The sequence below is a fragment of the Giraffa tippelskirchi genome, chromosome 5 (assembly GCF_054371585.1).
Source record: "Giraffa tippelskirchi isolate mGirTip1 chromosome 5, T2T-mGirTip1v1.2.pri, whole genome shotgun sequence".
In the NCBI taxonomy this organism is placed as follows: Eukaryota; Metazoa; Chordata; class Mammalia; order Artiodactyla; family Giraffidae; genus Giraffa; species Giraffa tippelskirchi.
The window spans coordinates 33,075,703-33,100,967 of NC_137279.1; the positions used below are offsets into that span (position 1 = coordinate 33,075,703).

The following is a 25,265-nucleotide window of genomic DNA, read 5'->3' on the forward strand; positions in this document are numbered from 1 at the left end:
CCTGGTCCCAGTTTCCTTCCTGGGCACCCTCCATATGAGGTCATGTCCCACGTCTCACTTGACACAAACTGGGCTGTTTCAGTTATCACCCAAAGTTTGCAGACGACCCCCTGTGAGCCCGGTAATTCCTCCCGGTAATTCCTCCTCAGCAAGGGCAGAAGCATGCGTGCTCAGTCCTGTCTGACTCTTTGGGGCCCCATGGACTGTAGCCTGCCAGGCTCCTCTGTCCATGGGATTCTCCAGGCAAGAATACTGGAGTGAGTTGCTGTGCCCTCCTCCAGGGGATCTTCCCAACCCAGGGATTGAACCCACATCTCTTGTGGTTCCTGCATTGGCAAGCAGATTCTTTACCAACTGTGCCAAGGCTTGAAGACATGGGGCTGGTCCCTGGAGCCCAGAGGATGCCAGAGAGTGACAGCTCAGGGAGCTTCAAATCACACACCTTTAGGATCATCCCTCCCCTGGAGCCGGCCAGGAAAATGGCACATCATAGACACGCATGGTTTGCTGACCTCTTTTGATGTTACCATGGCGCTTTTGAATATTTAAATTTACAGTTTCAATAATTTATTTTTAACCACTCAAATAGCTGAACCTGCAATTAGAACACGCTGCCGCCAGGTGGGAAAGGGGACCGTGGTCTGACCTATTTGCTCAAGCTGTGTGTGATTGTCTGAAAGGCGTCTGGGAGGAATTTCTTTTCCAGCTCTTTTTATTTTAGAAAATGGAAAAAGCACTCTGATAAAAACAAAGACATTGAAAACAATGCCCTAGAAAACCAGACATAGGCACTCAAGGAAGGGGAACATAGCTGGTGTTTGCTGAGCGCCTTTTAAATCTGGGCCTATCTTTGGCCCTAACCATGCAGTGATGGGAGTGACCTGATGTACCCTGAGGGAGGAGGCCAGAGTTCATGGATGGATGGAAGGCAGGTCACTGAGGAACACCTGGCAGGTGCTGAGGAGGGGTTGTCAGCAGGAGGATAACTCTGGAGAGAAGCTTGGGGGGCAGTCCAAGGCCTGGGGTATCTTCAGGCACTGGACACAGGTGGAAGCGTGTTTATCTGTGGGGACTGTGAAGGCTTATCCTGTCCCCTTTTGGAACCCCACCTGAGTTACAGGCCCCAGAGCTGACATCCCAGGCTCACGCCCTCATCTTTCTGCTCACCTCTTCTTTGGGCCCCACTTCCTCCTCCTTTTTATCCTCATGGTTCCAGTCTGGCCCCTTTCTGGGGTGGTGGGATACAAGTGGAGAGATGCTGGACCTCTCACTCTGCCCTCCCCAACCCGGCCAGAGGCAGGGGTCCAGGCTCCAGCTCTGGGGCCTTCCTCTGTTCCTTTGCAACCTGAGGTCCTTCCAGCAGTTGTCTCTCAGTTTGGAGATGGAGCCACGCTGGGTGCCCTGTGTCCGGCTCTTGCTTCGCGCATTGCGTGGTCACTGCTGCACGCACGTACCGTCCATCAGGGCAGCTGTGTCCCCGGGTATCGATCTTTGCAAGAGCTTGTACCCCTGCCAGAGCAGCAGATTGAAAGTCCAACCTCGCAGGTATTTAAACATAGATTTAAAGTGGGTTTTACAACACCTCTACGCTGCAGGCTCGGCAGCGTCTCCGGTTGGCCGGGTGGCTCTCGCTGAGTTCGGGTTGTGCTCTGCTTCCTCCCAGAAAAAGGCTGAGATTTCCGGGGCCTCCTCGTGTGCAGCTGCCCCTGGACTAGTCTGACCCACGAGGGAGAAATCCACGCAGGTCAAGTGCAGGCCTGTGGTTTTGTTTCCTCGTGTGTGAGGCAAGGGTCCTGACAACATCCTGATTGACATGCAGACGAGGTTCTAGTGTAGCCAGTCTCCTGGCCCAAGGTACTCACAGTTTCTCCTTGCTCCTGTGGACAAAGCCCCTTCTCTGATCATAAATCCTTCTCCTCTGAGCTGGGATGGACCCAGGGACTCCCCAGAGCCAGCGCTAGGAGGAGCTTTTCCTACCTGAGGGCACCTAATCCCGTCCTCTCCTTAAACTACCAGCATATTTTAGATATCATCCTGGCCTGTGGAAAGGTGACAAATATTTCTGATAAATCAAACAATTCCAATGGCTAAGGTTAGCGTAGGGCTCTCCTGGGCCACTTCTTTGTACACTCTGTAGGCTGGATTCTTCTAGGCTCGGTGAGAGGAGCTTCTGGGGCGTTCCACATTTGTGTCATCTTGGCCTCTGGCAGGTCCTGGCCCAGCATCACTGCTTGGTCCCTGGGTTCTTCTTTCACTGGCTCCCCACAGCCCCGGACCACCCCAGGTTATCCTGCCATCCTTTCCATCTCAGATCCCCACTCCTGTCCTGTCCCTAGATATTTCTGTCTCCCTAGAAAGGCTTGGGAAGAGAACCCCATTGAACACCAGACTTCTTTACTGACTCAGAAACTCAGTCTGGCTCAGGTTAAGAATGTCGTCTAGTAGCTGGTGGGGTGGTGGTGACAAGTCTGGGGCAGCTAGAAGGGCTCAAGAAATCTTATGATCTGATGACTGTCCAGGTCCCCTTGTGTCCAGTCTTGTTCAAATGGGCTCTCTTTTCTTCCTTTTTTACTCTCTTGGGAACTTCCTCCCAGTCCTTATGCCTGAAGCAATCAGAGTGGAGTCGTGTGTTGAGGAGGGATTGAAAATAAGATATAACAAGTGGAATTGATTGTGCTTTCCATTACACTGGGCCCTTTCGCTTAGGGCTTTAAAGATATGATTGGATCCAAATCTCATGGAAACACTAAGAAGCAGGTGCTACAATTACCCCCCATTTTAGCTGAGAGTAACCTGAGGTGCAGGGAACACAGTGAATCAGCTGAGAAGCTGGGATTGGAGCCTGAGTGGCTATGCCTCAGGCTGGGCAGCAGCTGCAGCCCCCAGACCTGGCTTCAGGACTGCTGGGGTTGTTTCTGTGCCTTTATGTGCATGAGCTGTAGTGCCCACACGTCTGCAGTGGCTAATTGGTGATTCAGGCACCTTAAGGTCAGAAAATTCCCCTTCTAAGGGGCTGTGTTTGTGTGCTTGGGCTGCCACGACAAAATCCCAGAGACTGGAGGGCTTAGACAAGGGAAATGTATTCTCTCACAGTCCTGGAGAGCAAGTCCAAGGTCAAGGTGCTGGCAGGCTCATGTCTCCTGAGGCCTCTGCCTGTGGCTTGCACGTGGCCTCCTCCTTGCTGTGTCCTCACAAGGCCTTTCCTCTGCACATGCATCCCTGGTGTCCCTCTCTGTCCAAATTTCATCTTCTTATAAGAACACCAGTCACACTGGATTAGGGCCCAATGGCCTTCTTTTAACTTAATCGTGTCTTTCAAGGCCCTTCTCCAAATACAGCTGCAGACTGAGGTGCTGGGGAGTTAGGACTTCAATGTATGAATTTTGGGGGTACATGACTCAGGCTAGAATAGGGGACTCTGCTTCATATTAGAGGGGACCCCTTTCTACCTGTGCACATGTCCTCAGGCCTCTGGGTGTGCTGAGCAAGCCGAGAGTTGCGGGTCATGAATGCAGGCCACCCACACCCTTGCCCCCGGATTTTATGTCCCATCCTGAACAGCGTCCATTTTCTCCAGACTGTGGAAAGTTTTGTGACCTCTTGTATAACACAAGAAAAGCCTCTGCATCGAAACTGTTCAAGAATCGGGTTCCAATTTCCCAGGAGCACGTAAAGTGTTGCCAGGAAAGCAGAAATGTTGGAGATTTATGTCGGTTTTTCTGACATAACGAAGATTTCCCTTTGTTTCTTGGAACTGACTGGAGGGCGCTTGCCAAAAGAACGGCCTTAGAAGAAGTAGATAATTTTCTCCTGTTCTTTCTCCTTCTTTTTTTATTCCTTCTCAATTTATTTTCAGGTCAGAGCTTCATGAGGTCGCCGAAGCTGTGAAATCTGACAGACTCACCATCTGAGCAAACAGACTGTCCAAAACCAGGTTTTATTTGGCTCACCGCGTCGATGTGACAGTCTGGGAAAATCCCCAGTCTTTCCATTTTTGTCTTTGCCTGAAAGAGTTTGGTTCAGTTCAACAAATAATAATTGAGCGCCTCCTTTGTGTGCCAGGTATGAGGTCAGGTGCCAAGGCTCTTAAGTTGGGTAAAACCCAGTCCTGTTCTGAGTGAGCCAGACAAGCAAACATGCACTTATTCTCAGAGTGTGTCCCTCACGACCCCGCAATATGTATCTACATGGGTTCACAGGCTGTGGGTCCATAGCAAGTATCTCTTAACTGCTAATAAGAAGGTGCTACCCTATGCTTCCTGGGTGCCCCCACTGCTCTGGCTCACATGCATTCTGAGTCCCGCTGTCTGTGCTGGTCCAGGTGTTCAATGTTTTCAATGTTACCCCCATGGAGGGAACATGGATAGGAGGGGTTGGGTTGAGTGTCAAGTGCTTGGAAAGGGCTTTTGGAGGAGGTCAAGACAGACCAGGAAGGAGCAGGGGAAGGCCATTCTAAGTCAAGGTTCTAGACTGTGAAAGGTACTGAGGCAGGAAATAGCATGCCGGGTTTTTAAAAAGATTAAGTAATTTGGCTGCATAGGTCCCGGCACACGGGATCTTTGTTGTGGTGCTCAAGCTCTCTAGTTATGGTGCGTGGGCTCTAGAGCATGCACTCAGTTGCCCCATGTCATGTGAGATCTTAGTTCCCTGAGCAGGGATCGAACCTGCGTCCCCTGCAGTGGGAGGCAGATTTTTATCCACTGGACCACCAGGGAAGTCCCTCACAATGGGTTTTATAAAGTGGTGACAGAGCCCTGGAGGAGAGGAGAGAGGAGGAAACAATAGGCTGGATGATGAGGGTGGAGTGGAGTGAGGCAGCGCCGGGCGGGGCAGTGGTAGCTGAGTTGAGAGTAGTGCTATTAGAAGAAGGAGCTGGAAAGAAGGGCAGGATTCAGAGGACACACGTTGAAATGCCAGAGCCATGAGGAAGAAGGGGTGAAGGGTTTGTTTCGATGACTTATGGTCCCGTTCTATTTTTAAAATATATAAATGTTTATATGCTACACTGTTCCAGGAAGGATGTAGGTTTCTGGTACACAGCTGGTGCTCAATAAATAGCTGTGTAGTAAATGGTACATTTAAGGAAAATTCTCAAGAGACATATAACACAGTCAGTTGAACATAATTTGGTGCATAAAAGGGGGAAAGGGAAGAGAAGATGAGGCAGGATTAAAATACATGACGTGTAACTGTCTATCAGGTATGGTTGCATGTTTGGAGCATGGAGGAATGGTCCTTGAGTGTCAGGCCAGGACGCTGGGAAACGGCTGATGGGGGCACTCCTGGGAGGGACTCTTCATCAAGTGGACTTAAGGCCTGGGGCTCACACCCAGTCGGGGACAAGGGAGGAAGAGGAGGCTCTGGGAGATGACTGGGTATCTTTGCTCTGAGGGTTGCAGGTGTACGAGCTCCTTGTAGCCACTGTAACAAAGACCACACACTGGGCAGCTGACAACAGAAATCTGTTCTCTCCCAGTTCCAGAGGCTCAAAGTCCACAGTCAAGGTGCCGGCAGGGCCGGCTGAGATTCAGACTGTGGGAGCCTCCTCACCTCTTCCGTGTCAGGTGGGGGCCAGCCATCCTTGGTGCCCCTGGCCTGCAGCCGCATACCTCCGGTCTCTGCTCTGTGGCTTCTTCCTGTGCGTCTGACCTCCTGTGCCAGACGCATTAGTAGGACACCGGAGTGTACACGAGGCCCCACCCTCTCCACTCCGATCCCATCTTGACTTGGTTACACCTGCAAAGACCCTCTTTTCACATAAGGCCACGTTCACAGGGACTGGGGTTAGGACTTCAAAGTAATTGCTTTGGGGAGCACAAGCCTATTACTGCAGCTGGTCTGCAAGTGCTGGTGGAAAGAAATGAAAACTGCAGCACCTTTCAAGACACATTGGTGTGGAGAAACGCAGCCTCCCCGGAGGGCAGCATCCTCGGGTTTTTATTTTACTAACTTGTTTGGCCATGAGCACCTGTCTGCCCCTCCCACATGCCCCCGTGTTAGGAGAGCATTAGCGAAGAGAACGGTCTGTGGCCATGCGTGCTGCAGGGGACACTGGCTTAGCTGCATTACAGGCTGGAGGCAGGGACAGACAGACCTTCCAACTCTCGAAATGAAAGATTTCTTCTCAAAAATTATTGCTGCATGACCACGCCCCCCCACCTTTTTTTTTTTTTTTTTCTGTTTTAAAGCTATCTTGGATCTGAAGTATCTTCTTTGGCTCTAAATTTGCATTTAGATTTAGAGTATTAGACATTTTCTTTTTACAAAACCCAGCAAGTTGTATTTACAAGCTCAGCAACTACACTTTTTTGGGGGAGCACATGTTTGTGGTTGTCCCACCAGCACGGGGTGGGGGTGCACATGGTAGACAAATCAGAGACATTTTCTGCCTCTTGCAGTTTATATTCTATGGAGGGAGGGAGAAAGATAGCTGTGAAGAGAATGGCAATTGAGAAGGGCCTGGGAGGGAGAGAGTTCAGTGTGCTTCCGGGCCTGGGGGAGGGGTGAGGTGATGGGGTGGGAGGGCTGGAACCCTGAGATCACAAAGGGATGGGGTGGGGCTATCTGGGCCTGATGGGAGCTGTGGGGGGAGTGACTTGAGTGGATTTCAGAGTCTTTCTCAAGATTTTTTTTTTTTTTTTGATGTGGACCATTTTTAAAGTCTTTATTGAATTTGTTACAATATTGCTTCTATTTTATGCTTTGGTCTTTTGGTGTGTGCGATCTTAGCTCCATGACAAGGGATCACACGGCCTGCATTGGAAGCACGGAGTCTTAACCACTGGGCCACCAGGGAAGTCCCTCCTGGGTCTTTCTCGATGACAGCATCCTGAGGGTGGTCAGGGGGGTGGCTGGGTGACTACAGCAGTTGTCCAGGTGAGATAGGATGGGGCCTGGCCATGGGGGAGGAGAGAAGTGGACAGCTTTGAGATTTCCTTTAGAGTTAGAACCAAATTTGTAGGTTTTTAACTCACAAAGCCAGATGATCAGCAGTGCAGTAAATGGGGAGGGTGAAGTCCGAGGAGAAAGAGGTATAAGGAAGGAGGCCAAAAAAAACCCAAAAAATCTCTTTGGACATGTTTAATGTGAGATATTCATCATACGTCCCCATGGAGAGGGCAGGCAGGCAAGCAGATGGATACTGAGTCAGGGGCCCAGAGAAGTAAGTCTGTGTGTCATCAACCAGGACTTGGTGCATAACGCCATAAACCAGGAGAGGACACCGCCCCCCGCACCCCCCACACACAGAGGGGAAAGTGCAGAGAGAAGAGCCAGGGGGCCAGGGTGGGACCCTGCAATGCTCAGATGCTGAGACGTCCTACAGAACAGAGGAGATGGTGCTGGAGACCAGGCGGGGCTGCCTGTAGAAGCAAGTCTGGGTGGTTTTGGAGAAGCCCCGAGGGAAAGGGTCGTGGAGGGGCAGCCATTCCTTGGGAGGCCACAGAGAAGCTAAGATAAGAGAGAAGAAACACTGGGTTCAGTGTCTAGAGGTAGAGTGTGCCCTGGAGACGTTTCCTAGTGAATGTGGAGGAGTCGAAAGGGGCAGGCATGGAATGAGCTGGCAGAGGGAGGGCTGGAGGGAGGAGAGGAGAGAAGGGAATTCTGCTTGAGGAATGAGGCAGAGGAAGGAGAGCCTCAGCAGTGAGGCCCCTGGGAAAGCCCAAGAAGTTGAGGTGTGGGGCAGATATGGAAGATTTGATGCAGCTGTGATCCTGACTCCATTGCAGCAGGAGGGCCGGAGGAGGAGGTGGGGGTGTCCTGCTGCTGGGTTCCATGCCAGCTGATTAGAGGGATCCAGAGAAGGGAGAGGGGCTGCTGGGCAGGTGGGAGCCCGAAGTCACAGGATCTGAGTGTAGTAAAGACCAACCAGGGAAATAATTTTCCCCTTCCAACCCAGTGAAGAATTTTCCTCCTTTCAAAGAGCAGGTGGCCTCAGGCATGTTTGTCAATGTCCACCGCCTGCCACATCTGAAAGTGCAGCAGTAGTTGGATTGAGGAAAGGGAACTAGAGAGGAATGTAGCATTTATTTCACCCCCACTGGGGCATCTGCTCTCACCAGGGGCCGCTCCCCACCCTGAATGAAGAAGTGACAGGCGCAGTGCTGAGCCCAGGATCGACTGGCTTTTGGAGGAGTGGTGGATCTGAGCGTGGATCTGAGGTTGCTGACCTCAACGTCACACTTCTCAAGTCCTGTCCAGCCCCCACTCCCCTTTTGGGCCCCCACTCTTGCCCAGGGGCTTTCTCTCTCCTGCCTTTTTGCTGGTCCACAATCATCTCCTTCTTCCCAGAAGTTCCCTCTTCTCCCACCTGGGGCGGCAGCCTCGCTGGCCACATCCTCAGCTCCCGAGGCTTCGGCTGGTTGCCTTGCTGGATGCATGAGGCCCTTCTACCCCCAGTCTCGTATTAGGTGGGCTGTCTGTGAGCTCCCCTGGCCCTGTGAAGCGTGAATGGCACATCTGTCTCTGTGTGTGATAAACAGGGCGTGTCATTTAAAAAAGTCGAGGTGGATTTTTCTGGTCTCTGAACAAACCTTTGACTTAGTTATCTATAGATCCGACTTTCCTGCTTTCGAGATCAACCTGCTTATTCCTGGCACCCATTAATCTCTAACAATGAAATAATTGACCTGCTCCCCATGATCTGAAGGATTCGGTAGAACTTGCATCAGATGGCACATGTAGGGACTTGAAGCTGAAGTCTTGGTTAAAGGAAGAGCAGATGGGTTATAGGGCCATTTGTCTGCTTGAATAAATGGTTGCCTCCTTTCTTGATGCTAGCCACATTGGACATGTGACAGTCAGCTTCCAAAATGACTCTTAGCCCTGCGATATCTCAGGTGAGCATCTGGGCTAGAGGGACCTGAATAATAGGTGAAATCAAGAGAAAGGAGGTTCTGCTTCCTTGCTGGACTAAATTTTCATTTTGGAGATAGCATAGGCTCATAGTTTAGAAGACCACATCAGCATCCTTTCCCTATGTATATACTCACTCTGTCGTGTCTCTGTGCGGCCTCATGGACTGCACCCAGCCAGGCTCCTCTGTCCATGGAATTCTCCAGGCAAGACTACTGGAGTGGCTTGCCATTTCCTTCTCTGGAATCTTCCTGACCCAGGGATTGAACCTGCCTCTCTTACATCTCCTGCACTGGTAGGCGGGTTCTTTACCACTAGCACCACCTGAGAAGCATATCCTTTCTCTACATGATGGTATTTGCTATTCTGAGTCCCTGGGAGCGTCCAGGGGTTTGAATGTTCTCTAGCCTATTTCCAGGCAGTCTTTTGACTTAATGCCATCTCTATTTCTTTCCCACTTCCTTCCTCCCTCGCTTCCTTCCTCCTTCCTTCCAGCAAATATTTGGATGTCTACTATATGCCTTGCAAAGAACAACATAGACCAGTTCCCTGATTTCCTTGTGTGACTATTTAGCCAGTTTAACGCATAAACTCTTCGGAGAGTATCTATTTCTCCAGGCCGGGCAACTTTTGATAGTTTTCCCAACAGCAAACCCCTCTCCTTTCTTGCCCATGGGTATCAGTGGCCAGACTCTTTGGTAGGGGTAGCAGGCCCCTCTCCAGTCCCAGGGAGTAAATTTGGATCAGTCTCAGCCCCTCATGCCAATGATTGGTTTAGGGGTTGCCTGTGACCCAGTCATTGCCACTGAGATGTGTAGGAGCTCCTGGAGAAATTCCTGCCTCTTAAAAAGCAGGCTGTGAGTTGTGCCTTCTGGGGTTTGGAAGATGTGATGGTGGGAAGGGATTGCTGCTGTGATCTCTGGGCAGCTGCATGGGTCAAGCCTGAAGTTAGAGGAGGGCTCAGCTGAAAGAGAAGCCCAGGTTCCCAATGATGTCGTTGATGCCAACTCTGCCTCCAGGCCTCCTAGGATCTGAGATACTCACTTGCTCTCCTGTTTGATGTTTAGGTTGTTGTTGCTCAGTCACTCAGTTGTGTCTGACTCTTTTCGACCCCTTGGACTGCAGCACGCCGGGCTTCTCTGTCCTTCACCATCTCCCTGAATTTGCTCAAACTCATGTCCATTGAGTTGATGTTGCCATCCAACCATCTCTCATCCTCCATCATCCCCTTCTCCTCCTGCCCTTAATCTTTCCCAGCATCAGGGTCTTTCCCAATGACTTGGCTCTTCACATCAGGTAGCCAAAGTATTGGAGCTTCAGCTTCAGCATCAGTCCTTCCAGTGAATATTCAGGGTTGATTTCCTTTAAGATTGACTGGTTTGGTCTTGCTGTCCAAGGGACTCTCAAGAGTCTTCTCCAGCACCACAATTCAAAAGCATCAATTATTTGGCGCTCAGCCTTCTTTATGGTCCAACTCTCACATCTGTACATGACTACTAGAAAAAACATTGCTTTGACTATATGGACCTTTGTTGGCAAAGTGATATCTCTGCTTTTTAATATGCTGTCTAGGTTTGTCATAGCTTTTCTTCCAAGGAGCAGTAGATTAGATTTCTAGATTTTTTTTTTTTTTTTTTTTGTGCAACTAAAACTATCCACTTGTCACCATGGCCCACATTCTAATCTCGTTGTGGCTCCTTGTGTTGTGCCTGATTTTTTGCACCAGCATTTTCTCTTCTAACTTGGCAAGTGCTTAGGGTCCTCTTTGCTTCTCTCTTCTGTAAGTTTCCCACCCAGCACGGCACCTGGCCAGCCTCAGGTCTTGCATGCAGTAGGATATCAATATATGCTTATTGAGTTTGAGTTTTTAGGACAGTTTAAATTTAGTGACTACCCAGGGCTTCTGAGAAATTACTGAAAGCCAATCTGTGGCCCGAAGGGAGGACAGCTTCTACTGCTGGGCTGGGCTGACACCGTGGGGATGAACAAGGCCCTGCAAAGTGCCAGGGAAAATCCATCATGTCTCCTAAGCTCTGGCTTTTATTGAAAAATCCATTTATAAATAATCTGGACAAATAAAATAAAAGGCAGTTTATTGGGATTCAGAAAAACTCATGGCTACAGAACCTCAGTCCAGTCTAGCTCCTTAGGTTCCAGTTAGCTGTGGACTTTGCTGTCCATCAAGGGACCTCTCCTTGCTGTCCCAGGGGCCTCCCTGAGACTGAGGCTCTTTCTTATGTTCCAGCATGCCAGGCATGAACATCTTCTTTTTACACACTGGCATTTAAGGGGAGTTTTAGGCGGGTGGAATTATTGCTGTGTTTTCATATAGATAAGAGACAGAGGGGAGGGCAAGGCAGCCTTCTGTGTTGGCCTCTTCATTTTCTTGCTGGAGAACCCTTGAGTCAGTAGGAGTGATAGCTGGAGCTGGACACAGGCCTGGCCTCCGCAGGGCTATAAAGGAGGAAGGGCAGAGTGTGGACACCCACTCCCCGCTAGGTCCCTCTTTCACGCCCTTGACCCAGCTAGGCCCCTGGTGGCTTATGGTGTCTTCCCAATTCACATCACATCTTTACTTTATGAGTGGGCTTTAACCCAAATGCAGCTGGGAAAGTCTGACTTGATTTGCCACCAAGGAGCAGCTGCCATTTATTGAGCCCCAGCTTCATGCCATGCTCTGTGCCAGGTTGTTCTCAGCTTCCCTTCCCCTAGACCTCATAGAGACCCTCAGAAGACAAACAGGAGATGCTGAGAATTTGGGGGCCTTGCCCGGGGTGACACAACTTGGAAGTACTGGAACTGTGTTTAGAAGCTGCAATTTCTCTCTTGGAGCCTCACCTCCTTTCATTGAGATGACAGTGATCGTATTTTCCAGACCAAAAATTGGATGAAGACCACCTGGCGCAGAGTCAGGAGGCATAAATAGTTGTTGAAGGAATAAACAAAGGAATGGGAGCTCGGTTCAGTCAATAGGATAGATGTGCATCAGTGGACAGTTCTGGGCCATGTGTCTCAGGCCTCCAGGTCTCTCCTTCTTTGGAGGGTGGGCTGGGAGGGGGAGCACCGCGGTACCTGAACAACAATGTTCTCAGTCACTGTGGGTCTTGACTGAAACTCGGGAAGTGGGCCAGGCAGTGGTGTGGCCGTGGGTGTGCCCATGGCTGCTGACTGGGTGAACTTGCCAAGACACCCAGGTCTGAACTGAAACTGAAGACTTTACTCCAGGCCCAGCTTGGGAGAATATTACATGGTACAAAATAAAATTAAACAGTATTAACCACAGGCCAAAATTGCACCTATATTTTAAAAAGCATCGTGCAGTTGAGACTTATAAAGTCTGACGCCAGCGTGAGGCTGTCTTGGTTAATGAGAACCTCTGCGGCTCCTTGCTCGTCTCCTCGGCCCCTCCTTTCCCCAGTCTTGCTCCTCATCTTCTGAGGCTCTTGGGCCTCAGGGTCCAAGGGTGGGTCCTTGGGAGGATGTGCCCTCTGTTCTCTGGAGGAAGGAGGGCTCCCCTGAGAGGCGGGCCAGGAAGTACCCGGAAGTGCCAGCTCCTTGGGCGTGAGAGCTTTGGTGGATGCAGGCACCTCTCCTTTTTTCTGCCTAAAAAAAAAAAAAGACAGCAAAACCTAGGCAGCTCAGACTTGCCTGGCGGTCCAGTGGTTAAGACTCCCTGCTTCCTACCCAGAGGCTGAGGGTTAAGATCCCACATGCTGAGTGGCTTGGCCAAAAAATTAATAATAAAAAAAAATTCCCAGGGCAGTTCATATGAGAGGGGCCACCTCAGGAAGGCGCTCAGGCCCCCCTGGTGTTATAGCCAAGAAAAAGCCAGAAAGGAGAGGTGTTATGTTACACTGAACTTTCTCGATTTGAAGAAGGAGACTGGATATTAAACAGCCACTTCTGGCTTCATCTCAGCTTTGTCATTAATTCATTTTAGGTCCTGAAATAAATTGTCTTTCATTCTGTAACTTGTTTTTCGTCACTTAAAAAATGGGCTTGAAAGCAGTGCCACTGGTGATCACTGTTGTTGCCCCATTGCTGTAGCGTGAGGTCCCGGGGTCATTCATTTCCCTTCCTAGATTCTAAAGCTCCTTGGGCTTTGCAGGACATATATACACTATATATAAAATTGTTGTTGTTGTTCAGTTGCTAAGTCATGTCTGACTCTTTGCGACCCCATGAACTGCAGCATGCCAGTCTTTTCTGTCCATTACTATCTGCCCGAGTTTGCTCAAACTCATGTCCATTGAGTCAGTGATGCCATCCAACCATCTCATCCTCTGTCACCCACTTCTCTTCTTGCCCTCAGTCTTTCCAAGCATCAAGTCAGCCTTTTTAAAAAAAGCTTTTATTTAAAGTATAGTTAATTCACAGTGTTTTAGTAGTTTCGATGAGTTTGGCTCTTCCCATCAGGTGGCCCAAGTATTGAAGCTTCAGCTTCAGCATCAGTCCTCCTGATGAATATTCAGGGTTGATTTCTTTTAGGATTGACTGGTTTGATCTTCTTGCAGTCCAAGGGACTCTCAAGAGTTTTTTCCAGCACCGAAGTTCTAAAGCATCAGTTCTTTGGTACTCAGCCTTCTTTATGGTCCAAATCTCACATCCGTACATGACTACTGGAAAAACCATAGCTGTGACTATATGTACCTTTGTTAGCAAAATGATGTCTCTGCTTTTTAAAACACTGTCTAGGTTTGACCTAGCTATTCTTCCAAGGAGCATTTTTTAAATATATAAAATAGGTAACTAATAAGAACCTACCGTATAGCGTGGGGAACTCTACTCAATACTCTGTAATGAACCATATGAGTTATTCAGTTCTGTCCAACTCTTTGCAACCCCTAGGACTGTAGCCCACCATGCTCCTCTGCCCATTGAATCTTCCAGACAAGAATACTGGAGTGGGTTGTGGTTTCCTTCTCCAGGGAATCTTCTTGACCCAGGGATTGAACCCTTATCTCCTGCATCTCCTCCACTGGCAGGTGGATTCTTTACTATTAGCACTACTTGGGAGAACCTGTATGGGAATAGAATCTAAAAATAGTGTGGATATATGTGTAGGTGGGCTTCCTAGGTGGCCCTAGTGGTGAAGAATTTGCCTGCCAACACAGGAGATATAAGAGAGATGTGGGTTTAATCTCTGAGTGGGGAAGATCCCCTTGGAGGAGGGCATGGCAACCTACTCTAGTATTCTAGTCTGGAAAATCCCATGGACAGAGGAGCCTGGTGGGCTACAGTCCATAGGGTTGCAAAGAGTCAGACACGACTGAAGCTACTTAGCACACACACATGCATATGCATGTGTACAACTGATTCACTTTGCTGTACACCTGAAACTAACACAACATTGTGTATCAACTATAATAAAAATGAAAGAAACAAAGCAAAACGAAACCAGATGTCTTTTGAGAACTCGGCTTTCTCTCTAATATGCAGGTTACCCCTAGTGACCCTAGTGGTGACGGTAAAGGGAGTGGTCAACTGAGACCCAGGCCTCGACCTGGACCAACCTTCCTGTCGGCTCTGATGCGTTCTGTCGGCAGCAGGGAGGTGACGGGAGGAAAGTCCTCCCCAGTTGCGCCATCTCCCCCATACATCCCTTCATCTCATCACACTGTCAGTAGTCGCCACTTTTTTCTAAGCATAGAAATCATTTGTGTGTGTGTGTTTTAATTCTGGAAAAGTCACGCAGGGAACCTAAAGACTTGGTGAAGAACTTGCTTCTGTGTAAGGCACTGGGACACAGATGTGCTTTTTCTGGCTCTGAACACTCAGGTGAGGTGCATGGTCAGATGAGAGGACTGATTTTGTGTGTGTTTCTGGGCAGGAGGAAGTTTAAAGAAGGACAGTCCAAGTGTCAGGCTGCAGCCCCTGGCAGAAGAAACTAGCTATTGTGGGACTCCCAGGGGCCCCCTCAGGGGGTACCTATGCTGGTTGAGCAGGAGAGGTGAGTCAGGCCCCAGCTCTGGCTTGCTGCGGAGAGAGGGTGGAATGGCACTCTCCCTTCCCCTCCTCCAACAAGGTCATAAAGGACAAATGAACAGGCAGTTGTGGAGGTGGATTGGGTAGGATCTGGACGTGTTTCTCCCGACCTTGATGGGGCCATCCATGTCCCTTCTATTTGTAATCCTGGGGCTAGAACAACTGACAAATGGCCTGAAAGGAAACAAAAGCAAACGATAGACTCACTTGAAAGATGCAGTGAATAGAATTTAATTGAATTTTTTTTTGGTGCAGACATTGATTTGACCCTGTAAGACATATCCAGTAAATCATTAGGAGAATTAGTATACGTTAAAATGTAGTTTATTATCATGGAACTTTTATTGTGCTTGTAGTTGTGTTTTTAATTATTATTTTAATGACTTTCCATATTTCGAATCATGATAAATCTATTTTATTTTTTTAAAACAAATGGACTATAGTTTTACAAGGTGATGTGTGGGGCAGGGCTGTTGATGACTACTGCTCCTCCATTAATGAGAAGGAACAGATTACAAAGACCGAAAATGGACCGATTTACACACTTTTAAAAAAGCCAATTAATATCTAACCATTAAACACAAATGCTATAGATTAGTCCCACCATCTTATCTATTCTCTGGACTCCTATTGGATCATGCAGAGACTGACTTTCTAAACCAAATAACTGAAGGAAGCTCTAAAAGCAGAAATGCCTGGGACCAATTAAAACGAAGTATTTGGCTGTAATGTGGTGAAAGTACTCCATGCCTCCTTGTCTGGGGGATCGTTATTGAAATGAGCTGAGAGGATGGAGGTGACTGTCCACTCTGACTCTGAGGGATGAAGTAGGAGCTAGAGGCTCTGTTGATGAGATCTAGTAGGATTGGGGTTGGGGGCTGTTTCTCCAGTGGTAAAGATGGATGGAGAGGCTTCCCTGGTGGCGCAGTAGTAAAGAATCCGCCTGCCAATGCAGCAGACGCAGGCAATGTGAGTTTGATCTCCGAAACAGGAAGATCCCCTGGAGGAGGAAATGGCAACCCACTCCAGTATTCTTGCCTAAAAAGTCTCCTGGACAGAGGAGCCTGGCGGGTTACAGTCCATGCAGTTGCAAAGAGTTGGATGCGATGGAGTGACGGAGCGTGCATACATACCAAGGTGGACTGTGTTGGCCTATCTGGGCCTTCCTGAGGTCAAGGGAAAATCCTTGTTACATGCTTGCTGGGGCTTTGTGCGCAGTCTTGACCTCACAGAGATCAGTTCCTTGACCACTCTCTCAACGTTGAACTCACCTGAGCTGCACTACATGGTATATGGTATTAGTGTCATGATCAGATGTCCAAAATTTCACAGTGCAAACCCTTTATTTCAAATACTTGGTCCCATTAGCCACATGGGGGCTCACACCGGCTTCCTCCCTGGCTGCATGCTGGTTGGCTATTTCTGACTTTGCAAGGTTGTCAGGCAACATGTCTTGGCAACCAGAAGCAGGAGATGAGAGGTGTGTGGGCTCTGGAGACAAAAGGTCATGGTCTGAACCTGCCACCAGAATTTGTTAGCCAGATGGCCTTGAATGAGCTTATTTGTTGGTCCATTCATTCAATAAATATTTATGGGTTGAGCACTCTTCTAGAGGCTGTGATCAAATGAACAAAATATCTGCATTCCAGAGAGGGTGGTGCTAACAAACAGAGAGGGACAAAAAAAAAAATAATATAGCAGCAAATATAGTATATTGCAGGATGTTAGGAATATACACCATGGAGAAAAAGTCATGGGAGTGAGGGGGACAGAGAGGATGTAGGGGGTGCTGCTCTTTTACACAGCAATCAGGGAAGGCCTTACTGATAAAAGGACATTTGCTCTGAGACCAAATCAAGGGAGGGTGTAAGCCAGGTGTGCGCCTTCGAGAGAAGAGGCCCTTCTGGACACAGGGGGCTCACAAATTCAAAGGAATGTGCTAATCTGTTTGGGGGCCAGCGAGAAGCAGTGTGGCTGCAGCAGAGTGCAGAGAATAGATTGTGCAGGGCTGGTGGGCTTTGGCTTTGAATAAGGTGGGAGCTTTCTCAAGGATGTCCCCAGCTGTTGTGAAGGGAGCAAGGGTGTGAAGAGTGAGACCAGGTAGGCGTCTATCACATCCTCCAGGTAGGAAATGCTAGCGGCTTGAACCAAGGGGGCAGCCAGGGAGGTGGGAGAAGTGTTGGATTTGGGGCATATTTTGAAGGTAAAGGGAACAGGATTTGAGAGGCAGAGGAGACCAGAGTAGCCCTTAGATATCTAGCCTGAGCCACTGGAAATGTGCCCTCATCTTCTGAGATGGGGAGACTACAGGACAAGGGATTTTGTGTGTGTCTTCACAATGAGACGTGTGAAGTTTAGAGGCCTAGCAAGTATTCAGGTGGAGTTATTTAACAGGCAGTTCAGGGTAGAAGTTCAGGCTGAAAATACACATTCTTCGGTAGTCAGTGTAGAGGTCATGTTTAGAGCTTCAAATCTGGAGTGGCTGGGGATGGAGAGGAGTGATGGATGAAGGTCCAGGGATCAAGCTTTGGGTACCATGCAAGGTAAGAAGGTAGAAAGGAAATGAGGAGGAACAAGCAAACACAGAGAAAAACAGCCAGAGAAGCAGAGAATGGGGATAGAGAATGGGGAGTCTTAGAGGTCGAGAAAAGATAGTGTTTCAACAAGGAGAGGGGGAAGTGATATCAAAAGATGCTGATAGAGCAAGTGAAATGGAGACTAAGAATTTACCACTGGCTCTGGCGATGTGAATGCCATTGGTGATTGATAAGAGCTGTCTTGATGGGCTAAAAACCTGATTGTTGTTGTTCAGCTACTACCTCGTATCTGACTCTTTTCGACTCCATGGTCTACAGCACAGCGGGCTTCCCTGTCCTTCACTATCTCCCGGAGTTTGCTCAAACTCATGTCCATTGAGCTGGTGATGCCATCCAACCATCTCATCTTCTGTCACCCCCTGACCCTGCACTCAATCTTTCCCTGTATCAGGGTCTTTCCAATGAGTCGTCTCTTAGCATCAGGTGGCCAAAGTACTGGAACTTCAGCTTCAGCATCAGTCCTTCCAATGAATATTCAGGGTTGATTTCCTTTAGGATGAACTGGTTTGACCTCCTTGCAGTCCAAGGGACTCTCGGGAGTCTTCTCCAGCACCACGATTGTTCGGTGCTCAGCTTCCTTTATGGCCCAACTGTCACATCTGTATATGACTACTGGAAAAACCATATATTTGGCTATACGGACCTTTGTCAGCAAAGTGATGTCTCTGCTTTTTAATACACTGTCTAGGTTTGTCATAGCTTTTCTTGCAAGGAGCAAGCATCTTTTAGTTTCATGGCTACAGTCACCATTCACAGTGATTTTGGAGCCCAAGAAAATAAAATCTGTCACTGTTTCCACAAAAATCTGATAGGAACAGGCTTAGGAGAGGATGCCTAAGTGTCCATCAACAGATGAATGGATCAACGATGTGGTGTACATAGACAGTGGAACATTGCTCAGCCATAAAAAAAATGAAATTCTGTCATTTTCAGTGTAATGGATGGACTTGTAGGGTATTATGCTATGTGAAATAAGTTGGAGAAAGACAGATACTGTATGATATCACTTGCATGTGGAATCTAAAAAGACAACAAACTAGTGAATAAAATAAAAAGAAGCAGATTCACAGATATAGAGAATAAACTGGTGATTAAAAAAAGAAAGGATGAGAGGGGAGAAATTGGAGGTATCAAGTATGGATGCTCTTTAAGGGAAATTTGCTCTGAAGGGGAGCATAAAGGTGGAATGATAAGGTTACTTAACTTTTAAAATTCTCAGTTTCCTGATCTGTGAAATGGGACAACGACAATACCTGCATCACAGAGTTATTATCAAGGACTAAATGAGGTGTTTTTGGAAGCTCAGTTTAAAGCCATGGTTTTTCCAGTAGTCATGTATGGATGTGAGAGTTGGACCATAAAGAAGACTTAGCACTGAAGAATTGATACTTTTGAACTGGGGTGCTGGAAAAGACTCCTGAGAGTCCCTTGGACTGCAAGGAGATCAAACCAGTCCACCCTAAAAGAAATTAACCCTGAATATTCTTTGAAAGGACTGATGCTGAAGCTGAAGCTCCAATACTTTGGCCACCTAATGCCAACTCCCTGGAAAAGACCCTGAGGCTGGGAAAGATTGAGGGGAGGTTCAGGGGGCAACAGAGGATGAGATGGTTGGATGGCATCACCGACTCAGTGGACATGAGTTTGACCAAACTCCTGGAGATAGTGAAGGACAGGGAAAACTAGCATACTACAGTCCATAGGGTCACAGAGTCAGACACGGCTGAGTGACTGAACAACAACAAGGGACTTATGAGTGTGTTTTCAGTACTGTCACTGGCCCTTTCTGGTTGAGGTGTGGGCAGAAGCTGGTGCGTCTGCATCCAGGAATGTGTAAGGTGATCTCTGTTACTCTGTCCTCTGGGGTAGAAGTAAATTGAAAGCTTGGGTAAATCCCCCATTTCAGGAGTCACTCAATGTCATAGGAAGATCAGAAAGTCAGTAATGCCATATTCCTGCTAAGCACTTGGCTCATCTCTATGACTCTACAGATGAAACATGTAGCTACCCTCCTTCCTACGTTCAGTTTTATTGCCTGCTTTGCAAAATGGCACATTTCAAGATGAAAGCCATTTTGACTTTGAATTAGAGGCTTTGAAGTCTAGGTTTTTCTTTTTTGATTACAAAAGCACATACTAATTGTGAAAAAATAAATTGGAAAGATGAAGAAAATGTACAACAGAGAAATTTATCTAGGGCCTCACACCCAAATCCAACTGCTGTGAACATTTTAGTAAATTCTCTTCCAATATTTTTATGAACTTTTTGAAAACAGACTTGAGATTGTTATATTGTTTCTATGTTTAAAACATACTTGAAATTGTATACTGTTCAGTTCAGTTCAGTTCAGTCGCTCAGTCGTGTCCGACTCTTTGTGACCCCGTGAGCCGCAGCACGCCAGGCCTCCCTGTCCATCACTAACTCTCTGAGTCCACCCAAACCCATGTTCATCGAGTCGGTGATGCCATCCAGCCATCTCATCCTCTGTTGTCCCCTTCTCCTCCTGCCCCTAATCCTTCCCAGCATTAGGATCTTTTCCAATGAGTCAACTCTTCGCATGAGGTGGCCAAAGTATTGGAGTTTCAGCTTCAACTTCAGTCCTTCCAATGAACAGCCAGGACTGATCTCCTTTAGGATGGACTGGTTGTATCTCCTTGCAGTCCAAGGGACTCTCAAGAGTCTTCTCCAACACCACAGTTCAAAAGCATCAATTCTTCGGCGCTCAGCTTTCTTCACCGTCCAACTCTCACATCCATACATGACCACTGGAAAAACCATAGCCTTGACTAGACAGACCTTTGTTGGAAAAGTAATGTCTCTGCTTTTTAATATGCTATCTAGATTGGTCATAACTTTCCTTCCAAGGAGTAAGCGTCTTTTAATTTCATGGCTGCAGTCACCATCTGCAGTGATTTTGGAGCCCAGAAAAATAAAGTCCTCCACTGTTTCCACTGTTTCCCCATCTATCTGCCATGAAGTGATGGGACTGGATGCCATGATCTTAGTTTTCTGAATGTTGAGCTTTAAGCCAACTTTTTCATTCTCCACTTTCAGTTTCATCAAGAGGCTCTTTAGTTCTTCTTCACTTTCTGCCATAAGGGTGGTGTCGTCTGCATATCTGAGGTTATTGATATTTCTCCCAGCAATCTTGATTCCAGCTTGTGTTTCTTCCAGTGCAGCATTTCTCATGATGTACTTGGCATATAAGTTAAATAAGCAGGGTGACAATATACAGCCTTGACGTATTCCTTTTCCTATTTGGAACCAGTCTGTTGTTCCATGTCTAGTTCTAACTGTTGCTTCCTGACCTGCATACAGGTTTCTCAAGAGACAGGTCAGGTGGTCTGGTATTCCCATCTCTTTCAGAATTTTCCACAGTTTATTGTGATCCACACAGATTGTTATACTGTTGCTATGTTTAAAACATACTTGAAATTGCATACTGTTACACAGCTTCATTTCTTGGTTTTTCTCCTCAGCATTGTATTGTTAAGTCACTAAGTCATGTCTGACCCTTTTGAGACCCCATTGACTATAGCCTTCTGGGCTCCTCTGTCCATGGAGTTTCCCAAGCAAGAATACTGAAGTAGGTTGCCATTTTCTTCTCCAGGGGATCTTATGAATGTTTTTAATGACTATGTAGTATAGAATCTTAGTTTGCTACCTAAACTTACATCAAAGTAAAATGATAGTAATAGTTAACCCTTGTATAGCAATTACTGTGTTCCAGGCTCTGTTTCAGGTAGTTTACATTAATTAACTTGTTTAATCCTCATTACCACCTTCTGACACAGGTATGCTTATTTCCCCCAGTTAACAGAAAAGCCTTTAATGTTGAATTAAATCCCTTCTTTGAATGTGAGGACCAAAGGATGAGAGAATTGATGAGTTGCCTGGGTTTGCCATGAAGCCACCTTCCTCTTGAAACCCCTGTCGTATTGGGAGCAGAGGTTGAGGATGTGCTTTGTGCTTCAACCTTTCAGGAAAAAGTCCTCCAAATTTTGGTAATTGTGATGTAAAAACACCAAAATTCTTCCCTATCTCTCCCTTCACAATCTGTTAGTGGCTGAAGTTTTCTATTTATTTGTCTCTTGTGATTTTCATCCCATGTTTTCTAGTGCCACTGCCTCTTAGTTGAAACTTTAGTTAGAATTCTTGGGACAGCAGTCTTCAGTGTTCAGGGATGGAAAGAAACAGCTGTACCCGGAAAGGTGATTTTCCAATACTTTGCCCTTCACATCTGGAAAGACATTTCACATCACAACCAAAAAACACATATGTATACGTATATTCATCTGTGATCAAATACCTGAACAGAAGTTTCAAGAAACAGTACTATCCATGATACATTGTATTTTCCATTTCACTCCACCCACCCCATCCCATTCCAGTCTATTCCATTAAAAAATACCAGTTTCCACCCTAGATTGATTTTAAGATTCACTAATAGGCGAAAGTGTTACAATGTGGAGTATGAAATTGCTACCCTTGAACACAAGTTTGTCCAGTACCAAGGACAGCTACCCCTTACTCCTTCCCTTGAGGTCACATTATGATTTCTTATTTTGATTCCCCCAGCCTGCATTGCCCTGTCTCTTCCTGGGCTTCCCATGACCCACTTTGGATCTTAGTGGTCTTAGGGTCTTGTGTCACTCTCTAATTTAGGTGCCTAGTCTTCTGAGATCATAAGCTTCCTGAAGAGAAGGCTAGGTCGTCTCCATGGCTTACATCCCCCATAATGCTTGACCCAGATTCTCAAGGAATTAATGGAGCCCAACCAGTGAGGATAAGAATATTTCTTTGATACTGCTCTCCTAGGGGTGCTGCTAGATACAGATCCACTGGGCTTGACTTGGTAGATGGTCATCACATTGGACAGGGAGAGATTCCTTTTATTGGAATCTCTCTCTCTCTCTCTCTTTTTTATATGACCAGAAGAAAAAGGACCAATTTTGTCCTCCTACTATTGATGTTGCCCTATTGGGACTCTTTGAAAAGCAAAGTCACCTTTTACAAAATATGAAAGTGTTGACATTACGTGCATCATCACATCCTGAGGTTCTCAGGAAGGTATATTTGATAGACTGCAGCCACTGCTGCTCTTCAGATGAACACCGCATGGTGCTTTTGGGTTCCTTATCTTTCATTTACTGCCTGACATTATCAAGAAGCAAGAAAGAGGAAGATCTCTTTTTTTTTTCCTTTTAATGGGATCAGAATTCTTAGGGTAGGGCTCACCTGGTCAACCTAAAGACTGACTTAGATTTGTCAGTGGTCACTTTTTGGATGCATCTATTTCTGTAGTTTTAATTAAGGCCTCCTATAACTTAGGCTTATGTCTTTGGGAATAGGGCATCTACATGATTGATTAATAATATCTGAGGATTGGAGACTGGTCCTATTCAGCTTTCTCAATGGAATTCCTGCTGAAGCTGTGTAGCAGTGGGCCTTTTGAGTTGTATGTCAGCTAGAAAGGCTGTGTTCATGCATATGTTAAGGCCTTCTGAGACCAAACCCTACTGTGCTTCAAAACAGGGCAGAACAATTAGCTCTAGAAAATTCATGAATTCCCCTCCTGTTTACTCTTCAATTCTAAAAGCTCAAAGCTGGGGTGCTTGCTTGCCATGTGGGACTCATGATCACAGGTGTTACAAATGGAGGTGGTGACTAAGCTTAACTTCTCCTGTGAAGGCGGGTTATGAAATCCAAACACTATTGAAATCCAAACACCTTTCATCTGTTAATGGCCACCAGTGGCTTATAATCAAGTCACACTCTGTTAGCTACACAATTAACTTGTTTGTTTGAAGTGCGAATTAAGGATTTGAGGCATTTGCTAATGAATCTTCCTCCCTACTTTAGCTGGAATCCCTGTATTTTCCGAATTTAGACAGTTCTGGAACTTAAGGAGGGGTATTTGTTGACTCTATTTTCTTCCTTCATGAAATCAGCTTGTTTTGCTTTTTTGCACAGATGGGAAGAAGTAGGCTCCCCAGCCTTCCATCCCCACTGGACTCTTCCTTAATTTTGTTCTCAGTTTCATAACTTGTGGGGAGTGCCTTCTCCTTGCTGCTGTTCTAATGGCTCTCTCAGCTTGAGTGTCGCACTCCTTCTGTGGGAGCAGAGGAGAGCTCCGGAGTCCCCCTCCTTTGCCTGCTGCCTTTGATTCTGTCTTTGTTTGTGGCTGTCCTCTGGAACGAATTTCTTTTGTAGATAATGGGGTTCCATTATGGGGTGTTAGGCTGTTCTGGAACTGTCGGCTGTGAAGGAAGATAGCAGGTTTTGATCAATGGTTTCTGCTTGTATCTTGGATGTGTTAATTTTAAGATTGTTTGCTTCTGTTTCTGTTAGTTTTATTGGGTCTGGGGACTGGGAGGGGTTAGGGTAAGTGTTGGAGTTTGTTCTGCAAGGAAATTTAGTTCCCCAGAGTTAGGTGACTCTGCTTTGCTTGGAGGCAGGAAAGGACGGGTACCAAGCAAGATGCTCACCTCTACTCTGTTTCTATAGGTGCCAGAGCCATCATCTGCTACCTTCAAAGCCTTTTTCTAATCTCTTTAAGTGATTTAAAACCCATTTACAAAAGGCTCTATTGGTTAATATGTTAGATCAGAGGTAGAAGCTTTGGGCGTTGTGGGTGGGGTTATCTATCAGTAGGAAGAGAACACACAAACCCTGATATAAATCCCTGATTTATTTAACCAGGGATTCATGGTTTATCTCAAAGGGAGGTATATACACAAAGACCAAGTGGATACAGGATATTTTTACATAGCTTGTCCCTTGTCCCTGGTTCTTAATGGGAGTTGGCAGTGTGTGGCTGTCAGCGACACTCTCAGTGCAGATAGAATCCTGCCAGGGTTGAAAAAGAAGCCAAATTCTTGCAACACTACTTCTGTTTTATATTCAGGCTTTTATTGCTGTTCTGGAAGGACTTATAACAACAATCTGTGCTCTTTTAGGCTCTTCTAATTCTTGAACTGAATCTTTCAGAGCAGCAAGTCTACATCTTCATCCACGGGTAGAGGTGAAGGATGGGCGTTGTTAAAGCAGAATCAGGACTCACTTGTCCCTGGATGCTATCTTCCCCATCTGATTTTTGGTATTTGAGAAAACCTGAATCTGCTTAGGCTTCATAGAAGTCTCTCTCTGAGGCCACAATGACACCCTCAGAGTTTTAACCCTTTTGCCTTAGTCTGGCTTTGTCTTTTGTCCAAAGATTGCTGACTTCTCAAAGATTAAAACAAAAATCTAAGAAACCATAATAAGGCTTTTGCTGCTGTCCATGATGGGAATGACTGGGCTTCCCTTGTGGCTCAGCTGGTAAAGAATCTGCCTGCAATGAGGGAGACCTGGGTTTGATCCCTGGATTGGGAAAATCCCTTGGAGAAGGGAAAGGCTACCCACTCCAGTATTCTGGCCTAGAGAATTCCACGGACTGTATAGTCCATGGGGTCACAAAGAGTCAGACATGACTGAGCGACTTTCATATGATGGGGTGACTGGGACCAGATTTGTCCTCTTACCATATATAATGATAAAGCTGGACAAAATACATGAGATAAATATTTTCAGATGTTATGCAATACTCAGATAGGACCATGATTCCCAAGAGAAGATTGTGAGTCTGACAGTCACTCTGTATTTCTGTTTCAAGGCATTTCAAGACCGGCTTCAGGGAGGCACCCCACATAGAATACAGTCATCTTGCTGAGTTGAAGAGACAGACATCAGAGTTTGGGGGGGTTGAGATGGCCAAAATTCAGAAGGTGGACTATCATGGAGGAGAGAGCCTTGCAGAGAAAAAGTGTTACAGATATCTGCATGGGTCCC

At 46.9% G+C, this 25,265-nt stretch overlaps 1 protein-coding gene and 1 long non-coding RNA gene across 5 annotated transcripts in view; one reads left to right on the plus strand and one right to left on the minus strand.

Annotated features, from left to right (window-relative positions):
• CAMTA1 (calmodulin binding transcription activator 1) overlaps positions 1 to 25,265 on the plus strand; it is a 975,729-nt gene that overhangs the window by 263,710 nt on the left and 686,754 nt on the right. The gene's annotated exons all lie outside the window — the stretch shown is intronic.
• On the minus strand, positions 4,382 to 18,490 carry LOC145506276 (uncharacterized). Its single transcript, XR_014053684.1, has 2 exons — positions 18,033 to 18,490; positions 4,382 to 10,336 (listed from the first exon to the last, which is right to left on the minus strand). It is a non-coding gene; the product is annotated as an uncharacterized LOC145506276 (long non-coding RNA).